The following is a 13,045-nucleotide window of genomic DNA, read 5'->3' as shown; positions in this document are numbered from 1 at the left end:
ATTCTGTGATGTAGCATAACATAGGATTTTGGCTGATTTTTCTCTAAGCACATCTGACATACAGCTCTGCTTATTGATTTCACTGAATGTTGCTGCAAATGCACTAGGGAAGCTAGGCTCATCTACACCACTGGTCTTCAATGACTGGGCTGGGGCCCACAAGTGGGGCTGGCATGGCCTGACCCAAGAGGCGCTGGTGCAGATGGGCTGCAGTGATATGGAGAGGGAGAAGAATGCCTCCTCTCTTTGCTCAGAATCAATTATCTTTATTAAGAATACTGCACATGTTATAGGTTTTGAGACCGGGCTGGTGGAGAGGCAAGGTTATGCAGCAGTCATTTTTGCTCATTTTGGCACGAGATAAATTGCAGGCTGTAGCAAACAACTTGTGGGAGATTTATGGAAACCAAAACAAAGCCTCATCAGAAGATATATTACTGTGCAGGCAGAATGACAACCGATATGCAAGAAAAGCTTCTTCCTTTTTAAAAAAGAGAAACCTGTATGGTTTAGTACACATGGGGTTCTTTCATTGAGCAAGGCGGAAATGGATTGTACAGAAAGCTCTCCAGGTGGCTTATTAAAAGGTAGGACCTATTAGCTTCCAATTACAAAGCAGTGCAATATACTGAAAGGTGTGATTCTAGGATGATTGAGGAGTGTGCTGACATGTCATGTGGATGCCCTGCAGCTTGCACGCATGACACATGCGTGTCCTATGGCGTGCACACACAGCCATCCCTTAACGGTGAGGGGGCCCAGCCCTTTCGTTGATTTTTTTGGGGGAGCCCAACTCCTCCCACAAGATGGCATCCCTGGTACCCAGGATTCTGTTTGAAATGGTATGATACTGCTTACAAAATTACACTGACTCTATGTATCTTTTCATTCCATTGTTTAAGTTCAGAACACAATGAAAACTCCCCTTCTGTGTCCCCATCGATGTTCTGTACACACTGGACCATCATATGTTTTTCTCATTGCCTAGAAAGTTATATCCTGGGGAAAATTATGCCCTACTCTACAGCTTCCCCCTGCCCCCCCCCACACATACTTTCAGGTCTGAAAACTTGTCCCAGTTATGCACCCTAACCATAGACCTATGTCAAAATAAAAAAATTCCTTCCAGTAGCACCTTAAAGACCAACTAAGTTAGTTCTTGGTATGAGCTTTCGTGTGCATGCACACTTCTTCAGATACACCAGAAGTGTGTGCATGCACACGAAAGCTCATACCAAGAACTAACTTAGTTGGTCTTTAAGGTGCTACTGGAAGGAATTTTTTTATTTTGACTATGGCAGACCAACACGGCTACCTATCTGTAACTGGAACCATAGACCTATGGATACTCTGCATGCATGAAGCTCTTACAACTGTACATTTAATGGCCCACAGGAAGCTCTTACAGCCGTTCATTTCAAAAGAGGAAGTGGAATCTTCCACGCAAAAGACCGCGCTCTGGAAAAACTTCTCTTCCACTGATGCCCATTAAAGGCGTGGGTCCAAATTCCATAGGATACAGCCAGGCAAATGTCCCACGATGCCTGTGCCCATTTCTGCTTTGCTTTGTTTGGAAACTGAACCAGCACAAAACAAAACAGCCGTATGCTTATAGCCACTCTGTGCAGGTCAGCCTTCCTCCCCACAAACAAAAGCCATGCCTTTGGGCTCCCTGCCAATCCTCCTGAGTGGGCAGGGTTTCCTTTCCGAGTGCGCAAGCTGCTGGCAGAATTGGCAGGGTGTCCAATTTTTCAGCCTGGATGAAGGCGTTTTGGTTCCCCTGCACCACCAGCAGCACAAACTCCTGTAAACATCCCTTTCCCTTTTTATTATAATGGAGCTGCATTACTCAGTGTAATCTCAGCTGCGGATTTCAAAATAATTAAAATCAAAACAGTTGGCTGATGAAAGCCTATCGCTCGTTAACACAGAGAAAGAAAAGGGCAGGGGAACGACATCAAAGGAGAAGCTTAAACTGACCCACAGCAAAGCGGTTCAGCTGGCTGCTGGCTTTGAAGCTTCCTGAACGGAGCTGCAGGAGACCACACATTGGAAGAGAGCATCTGGAATTGGTAGGCAATGTGGTGAGAGCCAATGCTGCATATGTGTTACATTTGGGGTATGTTCTTCCTTATTCAGGTCTGTGCCAAGCCCAATCCGGCCCACCAGCCATATGTGGCAGCCCAACACGGGGTTGACAGATTTCCTGTTTTAGCTGCCTACAGAAAACAATGGTGGAGTTGTCAATCATCTGGAAGGCCACCAGCCATTGCTGGCCAACCGTGCTTGTGAGATCAACAATATGGTGGGATGCAATATCCTGGAAGAGGGCATGGATGGACCTCCTAGCTAGACTCTCATAGGTAAAGGTAAATGGACCCCTGACCATTAGGTCCAGTCGTGGCCTACTCTGGGGTTGCGGCGCTCATCTCGCTTTATTGGCCGAGGGAGTCGGCATACAGCTTCCGGGTCATGTGGCCAGCATGACTAAGCTGCTTCTGGCGAACCAGAGCAGCACACGGAAATGCCGTTTACCTTCCCGCCGGAGCGGTACCTATTTATCTACTTGCACTTTGACGTGCTTTTGAACTGCTAGGTTGGCAGGAGCAGGGACCGAGAAACGGGAGCTCACCCCGTCGCAGGGATTTGAACCGCCGACCTTCTGATCAGCAAGTCCTAGGCTCTGTGGTTTAACCCACAGCGCCACCTGCGTCCCATAGTCCCTCATAGTCCCAAGGAAAAACAGAAGACGCATGGCTCTTGAAGAACAAGAGTGACAGAGGAACTGGTGGGAAGCAGGATGTTGGGGTAGGAGCACCTAGCTGCCACAATACAGATCTAAATTTGGTTAGAATCACAGTATGCTGTGAGATTTTCAGATGAAGGGTGGTGTACAGATTTAATAAATTGTGTGTCTATAGAATAAATGCCAAGGATTGTTCTTTTGTAAATGAATAGGAAGCATACGTCTCTAATGGTTCATCCTCTATGCAGCATGATTTAATCTCCGCGCATCAGCAGATGAGCAGCTATTAAATCCTGCTCGAGAGCACAGTTTGAAGCCGCTCACATGCTTCTCCTGCAGGTGGGCAACAGCAGGGTAGGGGAGAAGAGACTCGCAAAAGCTGCTTCAAGCAGAGCTTTTGAAAAGCACTTTAAGGCAGCCTCCATGCTCCCAAAGAGAGTGGTCCGGCTTGGTTTGGGCGTTTGCAAGCTATAGCAGCAAGTGAGGACTGCCTTTGCTTGCTTTTCCTCCTATCCCATCAAGCTGTGGCGAGGAGAGAAACAAATCCATGTTTTGCAAACAAGAGAGGCAAACTGGAGAAGCTCTGCTTGTTGCTGTCATTTGCAAACTCCACCCTTGTTCCTCCCCTCCCTGTCAATGGCGGGGCAGGGAGAAATGAGAGGTCTGCCAGCCCTATGCTCAGAGCTTCAAAGCACCAGATTTAGGGCTGGCAATGGGCCTTGCAGTGTGGTTTCTCCTGCTGCACCATCAAAGCAGGATGCAGTTTTCCAATCCCCTGCACTCTACCCAGGGCGCCTGCCCCCCCCTCACGCATCCCTAAATCAAAGCCTGAATTTGGCTTCATGGGTCGTAGAAGTTTGAGAGATGGCTATATAAAGGGTTGTCACCTCCATATAACCATGCCTATACCCTTTGATTGCTAGGAGAGGCAGTGTTTACTGTCCCATTGCCATCTAAGGTACATTATAAAATGTTGACTTGTACATTAAAAGAACAACAACTGAAAACATAATACTTTTTAGAATCAATTTACTTTTCAGACATTATTTACCAAACAGATTAGGAGAAATGCAAATATTTGATAGAATGACTTCTGGGAATAGTTGTGAAAGTTACAAAAACAATCCAGTAAAAGCTGGTTACTTCATACTTACATCTGGCAGATTCACACATCACATGTCAATTTTACTCCAGGAAAATTTCACCACCCATCCACTGAACCATTCAAATGCATTTATTCCATGTGAAGGCTTTCTCCATGATAATCAATCAGCTATCAGATCAGATTATTAAAATGTCATCCACTTTTGTTCTCCTGTCTTGGAGTTCGTAGATCAGATATGCCTGAACCTGCCCTAAATTAAAGGGTTCAAGGTCAAGTCACATCTTCTGCTGCAGATCTAAAAACTCTTAGATCTCTCCTTCTACATGCTACTCCCAAACATGAAATCTGCAGTCATCTTGGATTTGAGAAGTAGGGTCATTGGTGATTTTACAAGGCAATTGTGCCTTTAAGAAGTGAGAACACTTGTCTCCACAACGTGAAAGATTTCACCAGCTTATTTCTGTAGAACAAGCTGTTAAAGACACGGGAACAGACCATACCTGTTTTCCTGGTCAGTTGGCAACCCAATCCAGAAGTTTACTTAGTGGGACATTCCATTCCGTCTGCTCTGGGAAATTTTGCAACATCTTTAGCTTTGTAGGGTGAAATTGCACACTGATGGGAGCATCTGTCAATTTCAGTTTCTCTCGGTTTCTCATTTTTCCATACTTACGCTGAGTTCTCCACATTTCCATATCAGTTTGTGATTTTTTTAAAAAATCATCTTGAAAATTAATCAGTGCAGTTCTTCTAATATACACATGCCTGTCTGCAATTTTGCCTGTGGTGCACATTTTTGCATAGTAACCTTCCATAATACAATGCATTTCAGATGTTATTTCCACTAATATATGCCTTTTATGCACATTTTACCCTGGTATATGCAATGTTTTGTACATATTACTTGGTTGGAGATGTGCATTGCAAAATTTGGGGAATTTTCAAAGGATGGCTGTGTTTCGGTTTGTGTATTGTTTTGGAAAGCAAGAATTCAGCATATTCTCCTTCCAATGTGAACAGAATCAAGTTTCTCTCTCATCCCTAATGCTGTGGTTGACATGCTGTGGAATTACTTAATTTTATTTTAAAAGGTAAAGGGATCCCTGACCATTAGGTCCAGTCGTGACCGACTCTGGGGTTGTGGCGCTCATCTCGCTTTATTGGCCGAGGGAGCCGGCGTACAGCTTCCGGGTCATGTGGCCAACATGACTAAGCCGCTACTGGCGAACCAGAGCAGTGCACGGAAACGCTGTTTACCTTCCCGCCAGAGCGGTACCTATTTATCTACTTGCACTTTGACGTGCTTTCAAACTGCTAGGTTGGCAGGAGCAGGGGCCGGGCAATGGGAGCTCACCCCGTTGCGGGGATTTGAACCGCCAACCTTCTGATCGGCAAGTCCTAGGCTCTGTGGTTTAACCCACAGGTTGCATTTAAATCTCGCATTTCCTCCAAGGGATTCAAAATGGCAGAGGTGGTGTTTTCCCGTCTTCATATTATCCTTACCCTGTGAGATAGGTTAGGCTGAAAGAAAGTGACTGGCCCAAGGACACTCAGTGAGCTTCATGGATGAGCGGGATTCGAATCCAGGTCTCCCAGATCCTAGTCTGACACTCTAACCACTCCACCACACTTTATTTCTTAGTAGTTATATTATTTATTACAGGGATTTAGCCAAGAAGTCCAGAGGTCGTGAGGATGAACCAAAGGGCAGGACTGGGGAGCAAGTCAGAGGTCAGGCCAAGAATTACAGGAATACCTCCAGCGTCAGAGGCAATATGCTTCTGAATACCAGTTGCTGGAAATCTCTATTGCAGAGAGTGCTGTTGTACTTGTGTCCTGCTTATGGGCTTTCTACAGACATCTGGTTGGTGGTCCCAAGATGCAGCAGTTGGGGCTCGGCTGAGTCCACAGGCAATTCAAGGTTTTAGAGGGTCTCTGATTTGGCTTGAGATTCCTTGTTGACAGCAGCATTCCATCTTGGAAGGCTCAATTCCCTCTTGGAATGCTCACCAAAACCTCACCAAATCACCCCTCGTCTCGCACACAAAACCAATGCACACCCCAACGATCACCCCATGCTTCTGTTGCAACCCTCCAGTAGAAAATTAGTTTGTTTTTTTTACTTTTTTGCAATTTATCCAGGCCTTTTGTGTTACTGTTTAATCTCCCGTGTGAACAACTTGTGACCTTTATTTCAAAGCAGGAAGCTGCTTTTCCTGTTTGTCAACAGGGATGTTATTAAATATTTCAAACTGCGTTTTGCATCCCATCCCTGTCATGTCTCTGCCATGGCTCGGAGGCATAAGAATTCCTCCCTCCTCTTTAGCTTTCTCACAGCACACCTTCTTGGATCAACTTCAATTTGTTTGAGAGAGAGAAATGTTCACAGACTCATTTTCCTTTGACTGGCAACGCCGCCTTTGCTCAAGGGCCATTGGCAATGTTATATCCTCATCACAAAATGGTGCAGTAATCATAATACCTACACAACAGGTATGTCGTAGTTATGTGATCTGATGGAGGCCTCTCATTCTGTGTAGGAAGTGGGGCTGCACCAAAAAGGTTCCCCATTTCTTTTCCTTATCATTTACATCAATTGTGAAAAGTGTTGTCTGTTTTCAGGATATATGGGGGTTGTTCTTTCAATAACTTTCTCAGAAATGTCTACATTGATCTAGAAATGAATGGAACCTTTCTAGATTTCTAGAAACAATGAAAAGACATGACTACAATTCTATGGAACTTCCTGCCAGCTGAAATCAGACAAACACCTTCCCTGTTGAACTTCAGGCTTTGGGTGAAGACTATATATATATATATATATATATATATATATATATATGTAGGTTTTGGTGTCTTCGGGTGTCTTCCCGTGTAAGAGTCGGGGTGTCACCAAAACCTGCATTCCTGTACCCGTGAAAATCTACGAAAGCATATATATATATATATATATATATATATATATATATATATATGCAGGTTTTGGTGTCTTCGGGTGTCTTCCCGTGTAAGAGTCGGGGTGTCTGTGCGACGTTTCGACGAGGTCTCACTCGTCATCTTCAGGCTGGTGCTTTCGGCTTCTTGTTACTGGAACAGAGCAGAGTCTGGTGTTTGAGTTCCTATAAATACTGTTGAGGGGTGTGGTGTATAGCCTCCAACGTTCTGGGCAGAGAGGAAGTTCCTAGATTAGTGTGCCTTTTCTTCTTTTGTTCCTTAATTACTTGAGGGATATCTTGGGTGATTTCATGAGGGATATTCTGAATACCACTGGGTGGGTCATTAAGTGTAGATTAGTTGCTAAAGCTTTCGTGTCTTGACCTCTTGAGCTTGTGAAGAGTTTTTCTGAGAAGATGGCTGTGCTGCATTTAGTTGTGCTCTGGCTTGGCTTCGTGTATAGGGGCGAGCTGTGGTTTTGTGCCTTGTGCCAGCCAGATCTGTGTAGGGATTGCAGGGGGGTGCAGCATCCGGAGGTGCCACTATAGTTTGGCTACTGGATGGAGTCTGTAATATGTCTGTGGAGAGGGTCTGGGTTTGGGTCTGGTGTGGTTGATTGGTGACGGCGTTCTGTGTGCCTCTGGTTCTGGTGTCGGTTTTTGTGGGGAGGGCTAATTTCCAGATGTCTGGCAGGCGGGACGTGTCGTCACGCTTGTTCATGTTGTGAGGGTGTTTCTCTATCTCGATGGCTTCCATGATTATTCTCTTGTGGTGATGTTCCATGTTAAAGAGCAATTTGGAATCTGCAAAATTAATTTCGTGTCCTGTTTCTTTCATGTGTTGGAAGAGAGAGGAAGTTTTTTCTTCTTTTTTGACGGCATTCTTGTGTTCTGCGATACGTGCATTTATTCGTCTGTTTGTTTGTCCAATGTACGTGGCTGGGCAGACTTTGCAGGGTATTTCATAGACCCCTTGGTTTTCCAGCTGGATTTTGTCTTTTGGGTTTCTGAGGATATTGGCTATTTTTTGGTTGGTGCAGAAGGCTGTTTTGATATTGTGTTTATGGAGGATTTTGCTGATTTTGTCTGTAGTGCCCTTGATATAAGGAAGGAGGGCCATGCCATTGTTTTCTTCTGTGTCTTGGTTTTTGGGGGGTGTTTCTTTTTGGATTAGCTTCGTAACCCTGTTTTTCTGGTATCCATTGGCGATTAACACATTTGAGAGATTCTGTAACTCAGTTGTCAAGTGGTCTTTGTCAGCCAGGCGTTTGGTTCTGGAGATGAGAGTCTTGGCTACAGAGTTTATTTGTGCAGGGTGGTGGTGTGATTGTGCATGTAAGTAGCGGTTGGTGTGTGTTTTTTTCCGGTAGATAGTGTGTCCTAGGGAGCCATCAGGTTTTTTGTAGATTAGGACGTCAAGAAAGGGGAGTTGGTTGTTGTCTTCTATTTCCATAGTGAATTGTATTTTGGGGTGTAGGCTGTTGAGATGTGTGAGGAAGCTATCTAGTTTTTCTTTCCCGTGTGGCCAAATTACAAAGGTGTCGTCAACATATCTGAGCCAAAGTTTGGGTTTGTGTTCTGACTTGTCTAAAGCATTGGTTTCAAAGTGTTCCATGTACAAATTTGCGATGACCGGTGAGAGGGGTGATCCCATAGGTGCTCCTTCTATCTGTTTGTATCTTTGTCCATTGTGGATGAAGTACGTGTTGGTTAGGCAGTGGTTGGTCAGGTCCAGGATGTATTTGGGGGGGTTGTATTTGTTTTGAATGGCTGTCAAGGCTTCATTAATGGGCACTTGAGTGAAGAGAGATACAACATCGAAGCTCACAAGTAGGTCATCGGGATGTAGGTATTGTTTCTTTATTGTTTCTATGAACTGGAAGGAGTTAGTAACGTGTGAAGCGATGGATTCTGCATAGGGCTGAAGTTGCTTAGCGAGAAATTTAGCGAGATTTTGTAGAGGTGAGCCTATGGAGCTGACTATTGGTCTGAGTGGTGTTCCTTCTTTGTGTATCTTGGGGAGACCGTAGAGTTTGGGGCATCTGGATGATTTTTCTCTGGGGATGATTCTTAGCTGGATTTCTTCACTGATAGGAGAGGCTTTTATTTTGCTGAAACTGAGACCTCACATAAGACAGACAGACACACCAACAAACTCTACAAACTAGAGAAACGCCAGAAGCCCAGCCACCCTCCACAACAACCCATGAAACAAACAGTACATAACATATCAGACAGGATCCTCACCCCAACTGAAACCAAAGTACTCTCCAAAGGTTTCAACTTTGCAGTCGCCCCGAGACGCATCCCCACGGAAAACATCATATGCGGAGTCGAAGCTAGCCTGACCAAAATTGACCCAGATGAAGCCAATAAAATCAGACTTGAAGTCACCAACATCCTCTGCTCCAGCAAACCACCCAGAAGCAATTTACACAAAGAAGAACAGAAAGCACTCACCAACCTGAGGAAAGACAACAACATAATCATTCTCCCAGCAGACAAAGGCAACGCCACTGTTGTGATGAACACATCGGACTACCAAGCAAAACTATCAAATCTACTCCAAGACCCTACCTACCAACCTATAAAAACAGATCCCACCACCTATCTGGAAAAAACCACCAAATCCAAAATAAAAGCCTCTCCTATCAGTGAAGAAATCCAGCTAAGAATCATCCCCAGAGAAAAATCATCCAGATGCCCCAAACTCTACGGTCTCCCCAAGATACACAAAGAAGGAACACCACTCAGACCAATAGTCAGCTCCATAGGCTCACCTCTACAAAATCTCGCTAAATTTCTCGCTAAGCAACTTCAGCCCTATGCAGAATCCATCGCTTCACACGTTACTAACTCCTTCCAGTTCATAGAAACAATAAAGAAACAATACCTACATCCCGATGACCTACTTGTGAGCTTCGATGTTGTATCTCTCTTCACTCAAGTGCCCATTAATGAAGCCTTGACAGCCATTCAAAACAAATACAACCCCCCCAAATACATCCTGGACCTGACCAACCACTGCCTAACCAACACGTACTTCATCCACAATGGACAAAGATACAAACAGATAGAAGGAGCACCTATGGGATCACCCCTCTCACCGGTCATCGCAAATTTGTACATGGAACACTTTGAAACCAATGCTTTAGACAAGTCAGAACACAAACCCAAACTTTGGCTCAGATATGTTGACGACACCTTTGTAATTTGGCCACACGGGAAAGAAAAACTAGATAGCTTCCTCACACATCTCAACAGCCTACACCCCAAAATACAATTCACTATGGAAATAGAAGACAACAACCAACTCCCCTTTCTTGACGTCCTAATCTACAAAAAACCTGATGGCTCCCTAGGACACACTATCTACCGGAAAAAAACACACACCAACCGCTACTTACATGCACAATCACACCACCACCCTGCACAAATAAACTCCGTAGCCAAGACTCTCATCTCCAGAACCAAACGCCTGGCTGACAAAGACCACTTGACAACTGAGTTACAGAATCTCTCAAATGTGTTAATCGCCAATGGATACCAGAAAAACAGGGTTACGAAGCTAATCCAAAAAGAAACACCCCCCAAAAACCAAGACACAGAAGAAAACAATGGCATGGCCCTCCTTCCTTATATCAAGGGCACTACAGACAAAATCAGCAAAATCCTCCATAAACACAATATCAAAACAGCCTTCTGCACCAACCAAAAAATAGCCAATATCCTCAGAAACCCAAAAGACAAAATCCAGCTGGAAAACCAAGGGGTCTATGAAATACCCTGCAAAGTCTGCCCAGCCACGTACATTGGACAAACAAACAGACGAATAAATGCACGTATCGCAGAACACAAGAATGCCGTCAAAAAAGAAGAAAAAACTTCCTCTCTCTTCCAACACATGAAAGAAACAGGACACGAAATTAATTTTGCAGATTCCAAATTGCTCTTTAACATGGAACATCACCACAAGAGAATAATCATGGAAGCCATCGAGATAGAGAAACACCCTCACAACATGAACAAGCGTGACGACACGTCCCGCCTGCCAGACATCTGGAAATTAGCCCTCCCCACAAAAACCGACACCAGAACCAGAGGCACACAGAACGCCGTCACCAATCAACCACACCAGACCCAAACCCAGACCCTCTCCACAGACATATTACAGACTCCATCCAGTAGCCAAACTATAGTGGCACCTCCGGATGCTGCACCCCCCTGCAATCCCTACACAGATCTGGCTGGCACAAGGCACAAAACCACAGCTCGCCCCTATACACGAAGCCAAGCCAGAGCACAACTAAATGCAGTACAGCCATCTTCTCAGAAAAACTCTTCACAAGCTCAAGAGGTCAAGACACGAAAGCTTTAGCAACTAATCTACACTTAATGACCCACCCAGTGGTATTCAGAATATCCCTCATGAAATCACCCAAGATATCCCTCAAGTAATTAAGGAACAAAAGAAGAAAAGGCACACTAATCTAGGAACTTCCTCTCTGCCCAGAACGTTGGAGGCTATACACCACACCCCTCAACAGTATTTATAGGAACTCAAACACCAGACTCTGCTCTGTTCCAGTAACAAGAAGCCGAAAGCACCAGCCTGAAGATGACGAGTGAGACCTCGTCGAAACGTCGCACAGACACCCCGACTCTTACACGGGAAGACACCCGAAGACACCAAAACCTGCATTCCTGTACCCGTGAAAATCTACGAAAGCATATATATATATATATATATATATATATATATATATATATATCAGCAAGCATTTAAAATAAGTCTTTCTGATTTTGTGCTTAATTTCAACTGATTTTATCTTTTGTAACCCCGCCGAGAGATGAGGTCATTAATTTATAAATTTCCCCTTCCCGCCTCTTCTGTTAGAAGATGCTTCCACTCAATCAAAATCCCTTTCTTAAAACAAAGAGGGAAAGGAATTGCTGAATTAATTAATAGACCTGGAATACAAAAAAGGGAGGTGTGAGGAGGTCAGAGAAGTAAGGAAATGAAATGTAAGGTACGGTAAGATTGGTGTGTTTTTCTTTTTAAATGTTTATTATCTTTTTTCTGCATTTTGTATTTTTATTTTTTTATGTATTTCTTTTCTCTTTTTCTCTTTTTATTTATGTAATCCTTTCTTTGAAACTTTAATAAATATCATATATAAAAAAACAAAAACAAAATCCCTTTCTTAATGACAAAGGCATCAACTGGATAGCATAGGAAGCAGCCGCACCAGCTCTAGGGGGCAGAGGTGTTACCAGTCCCCTCAATATTCCTTAGCAGGGGGCTCAGCCCCCTCCCAATATTGAGGTGGCGAGGCGGCTGGACCACCAAGCCGAGTGCAGTGCAGCATCAAAGGCTGCATCCTCCTGAGCATGAGAGAGGAGGAGCTGCAGTCATAGAATCTGTGCAGCACTAAGGAAGGCCTGCTCCTGATGATGCGCTCCTCCTGATGGCACATGCGTGACATGTGTCATGCACATGACATCACAGGTATGTGATGCATCACTGCACTCCCCCTACAAGCTTCTGCCCAAGACAGATAGGAAGATGCCTTATACTGGGTCAGGTCACTGGTCCCTGTAGCCCAGTATTATCTACAGTAACGGGCTGTTTCTCTGCAGGGTTTTGGATAGAAGACATTCCCAGCCCTTCGTGGAGACGCCAAGTATTGAACCTAGAACATTTTTCATGCAATATCCCTTCCCCAAATTCTTTGGATTCCACCCAAATAAAATTTGCTCCTTTTTCCTCTTTAGAATACGGTTTCTTATTCTCATATGCAAATACTGTATACATGGATTTGCTTGCTTAATTATCCAGTCAATCAATTAAAAGGCATGTGATTAATTAACTACAGTTCTTGAATGGGGCGACGGTGCTGTATTGGCAGCAGAGAAGATCTGCAAAAGGAATTGCCAGTCTGAGAGACCTGAAAGACCATAGGAAGTATAGGAATCAGGCAGGCAGGAAGAGCACCAATCACTCCAACCAAGAACAGCCATTTTCAACATACAAATATCATAAATACATAAATGCTTTAATTCACAGTGGTTGCAGGTACTTTTCTTCAGCCTAGATCTGATACCGGAAATGAACCAGGCTAAAGCAAATGGCAGAAAATAATGGAGTTAGTTGAGATGAGATGGAGAAAGGGGCAATGTTTATCTTCTCTGCCCTGTATTTTCATCTTAATTTAAGTTTTAGCCTACACACACACACATTTTATATGTGAATAGGGCAGA

At 44.2% G+C, this 13,045-nt stretch overlaps 1 long non-coding RNA gene across 4 annotated transcripts in view; it reads left to right on the top strand.

Moving 5' to 3' along the window:
- The first annotated feature begins 1,792 nt into the window (after nucleotides 1-1,792).
- Nucleotides 1,793-13,045, top strand: part of LOC309514273 — a 28,668-nt gene continuing 17,415 nt past the window's right edge. For all 4 annotated transcript variants that reach the window (XR_014211864.1, XR_014211865.1, XR_014211866.1 and 1 more), the window contains exon 1: nucleotides 1,793-2,072. This is a non-coding gene — a long non-coding RNA (uncharacterized lncRNA). The remainder of the gene's footprint in view (nucleotides 2,073-13,045) is intronic.

Source organism: Podarcis vaucheri (assembly GCF_965113315.1).
Source record: "Podarcis vaucheri genome assembly, chromosome: 11".
Lineage (NCBI taxonomy): Eukaryota > Metazoa > Chordata > Lepidosauria > Squamata > Lacertidae > Podarcis > Podarcis vaucheri.
Note: the sequence above shows the minus strand (reverse complement) of the source record. Positions and strands in the feature narration are given on the sequence as shown.